This window comes from Schistocerca gregaria, chromosome X, assembly GCF_023897955.1.
Source record: "Schistocerca gregaria isolate iqSchGreg1 chromosome X, iqSchGreg1.2, whole genome shotgun sequence".
NCBI classification, from domain to species: Eukaryota; Metazoa; Arthropoda; class Insecta; order Orthoptera; family Acrididae; genus Schistocerca; species Schistocerca gregaria.
Window position 1 is genome coordinate 697,108,268 of NC_064931.1, and position 3,141 is coordinate 697,111,408.

The 3,141-nt window shown below is 45.4% G+C and overlaps 1 non-coding gene across 1 annotated transcript; it reads right to left on the reverse strand.

The window, feature by feature from the left end:
* Window positions 1–1,733: 1,733 nt before the first annotated feature.
* On the reverse strand, window positions 1,734–1,808 carry Trnat-ugu (transfer RNA threonine (anticodon UGU)). Its single transcript has one exon. It is a non-coding gene; the product is annotated as a tRNA-Thr (tRNA).
* Between the last annotated feature and the right edge of the window lie 1,333 nt (window positions 1,809–3,141).

Consider the following 3,141-nt stretch of genomic DNA (forward strand, 5'->3'; position numbering starts at 1 on the left):
AAGTCGGCAGTGGCAGAGCACTGTATTGATAATGGTCACAGTATGTTGTATGACAACGTCGAAATTTTGGCAACTACATCATCCTTTTGGGACTCAATAGTAAAGGAGGCAATTGAAATTCGCTTGACGACGAATTTCATTGATAGAGATAGTGGCTTCAATCTTGATAAATCTTGGAATCCGGCACTTGCTGTAATAAACTCGCAAAGACGTTGTCACAGTGCGGCTCACAATGATATATCGATATGCCAATAAAGATCAACTGCGGAGTCATAGATACAATTTGCGCAGTATGCACGTCTCTGCCGCAGACCAAAGTCTCTGGCGCATTTTCATCTGTGACCACATGCGCTGTCGCGCGGTACAACAGTATAAAGGGACGAAGCGAGCACTGGAGCGCCAGTCTTACGGCTCACTTTGAAGATGGCTGAACGTTATACAGCCGAAATATTAGAAGAAGAAGAAGAAGGAGATTTCTTGCGGCCGCACACCCGAAACTTAATGGAACATGCACGAAGATAATCAGCAGAAACTCTCGCTGTGCGTGTGCACGTATTATCTTGCTGAAATGTAAGCCTCGCATGGCTTTTCACGAAGGACAACAAAATCGAGCACAAATATTATTGACGTACTGCTGTGTTATAAGAGTGCTACAGATAATAATCAAAGCGGTCCTGCTATCAAATGAAATGACAGCCCACACCATCACCCGTGGTTGTCAGGCCGTAGGGCAGGTACACTACAGCTGTCAGAGGCATCTCCAGACACGTCTTTGCTGATCATTGGGGATCAGTTCAACGAGGGGCTCATCGCTGAAGGCAATTCCACCCCAGTGAAGGAGATTCCTGGCTGAAGACGCCCAGATACTGGGTGACCCCAACCTGACTGCCCCTCAGAAGATAGCCTGACAACCAGGAGTGAAGGACTGGGGTGCCATTTCATCTTATACCAGGACTCCTCTTAGAACACGGCGGTATGTCGACGATATTCTACGTGTCGTTTTGTTGCTCTTCGTGGCAAGCCATCATTTCACCAAGAGAAAGCCCCCCCCCCCCCCTTTCCCCTTGCCTTCGTGCTTGCCAAACCCTATCTTGGCCAGCAACCAATCTCTCCCCAACTGAGAACATTTAGAGCATTATGGGCAGGGCTCTTCAACCAGCTTGGGATTATGACGAACTGACGCTCCAGTCAGACAGAATTTGGCATAAAATGCCTCACTAGAACACCCAAAAAATCTATCAATTATTGTCAAGCCCAGTAATTTCTTGCACAAGGGCCAGAAGTGCACCAATGACTTGCTGAAATTGTCAAGCTCTGTCTTCGACTAAATCATCCATTTTTTTCTAAAACTGTAATAGTTTGTTTCTCTGTACATGTATCTCACATCTACACATTTCCGTCCCATTTGATTAATTCCTTGATGGTGTGTCGTTTATTTGCTTTTATTTTCTTTTTTCCCCTCTCCTTAGAGCGTTCTAAGACCCGGCCTCTTGGCAGTTTAAAAAAATCAAGTTCCTAAGTTAACGAAATCAAAATATATGGCTATTTATGTCACATATTTTGATACTCGCGAACTTACTCATTAAAACCTATGGATGAACTATATATGACAGTAGTATCTGTTTACTAAAGAACAGTTACCGTAGATGACCATGCACCTTTGCTAGAAATGAAATGATAATTAAATGGACACCCAACAGGCGTTGATGTACTTCATTGGGGACATAAATGCATGCCCCGACCGGGACTCGAACCCGGGATCTTCTGCTTACATGGCAGACGCTCTATCCATCTGAGCCACCGAGGGCGCAGAGGATAGTGCGCCTGCAGGGACTTATCCCTTGCACGCTCCCCGTGAGCCCCACATTCCCAACATGTCCACAACACTACATTCAGAGTGCGCCTAATAGATGTTTGCCCATCATACTCATTACTCATTACTCGTAATTACTCGTGGCGATTAATCTACTAAGTCCCACACGAGTTCGGGCATAGCGTGTGCGTTCGCACAAGGTCAATGGCCAGGAAGCCATATTTTACCTATATATGACGGTAGTATCTGTTCACTAAAGAACAGTTACCATAGATGACCATGCAGCTTTGCTAGAAATGAAATGATAATTAAATGGACACCTTACCTGCAAACAGGCGTTGCTGTACTTCATTGGGGACATGTTTAAAATGTGTGCACTGACCGGGACTCGAGCCCGGGATCTCCTGCTTACATGGCAGACGCTCTATCCATCTGAGCCACCGAGGGCGCTCCCGTGTAAGCAGGAGATCCCGGGTTCACGTCCCAGTCAGGGCACACATTTTCAACATGTCCCCAATGAAGTACATGACGAATGTTTGCAGCTAGGGCGTCCATTTAATGATCGTTTCATTTATAGATGAACTATCTATAAACACAATGAAATTTATATGTAACCCTCACATGTCATTTGCTAAGCTACAGGGTGTTTAAAAAATGACCGGTATATTTGAAACAGCAATAAAAACTAAACGAGCAGCGATAGAAATACACCGTTTGTTGCAATATGCTTGGGACAACAGTACATTTTCAGGTGGACAAACTTTCGAAATTACAGTAGTTACAATTTTCAACAACAGATGGCGCTGCAAGTGATGTGAAAGATATAGAAGACAACGCAGTCTTTGGGTGTGCCATTCTGTACGTCGTCTTTCTGCTGTAAGCGTGTGCTGTTCACAGCGTGCAAGTGTGCTGTGGACAACATGGTTTATTCCTTAGAACAGAGGATTTTTCTGGTATTGGAATTCCACCGTCTAGAACACAGTGTTGTTGCAACAAGACGAAGTTTTCAATGGAGGTTTAATGTAACCAAAGGACCGAAAAGCGATACAATAAAGGATCTGTTTGAAAAATTTCAACGGACTGGGAACGTGACAGGTCAACGTGCTGGAAAGGTAGGGTGACCGCGTACGGCAACCGCAGAGGGCAACGCGCAGCTAGTGCAGCAGGTGATCCAACAGCGGCCTCGGGTTTCCATTCGCCGTGTTGCAGCTGCGGTCCAAATGACGCCAAAGTATCCAAGTATCATCTCATGCGCCAGAGTTTAAACATCTATCCATACAAAATTCAAACGCGGCAACCCCTCAGCGCTGCTCCCATTGCTGCACGAG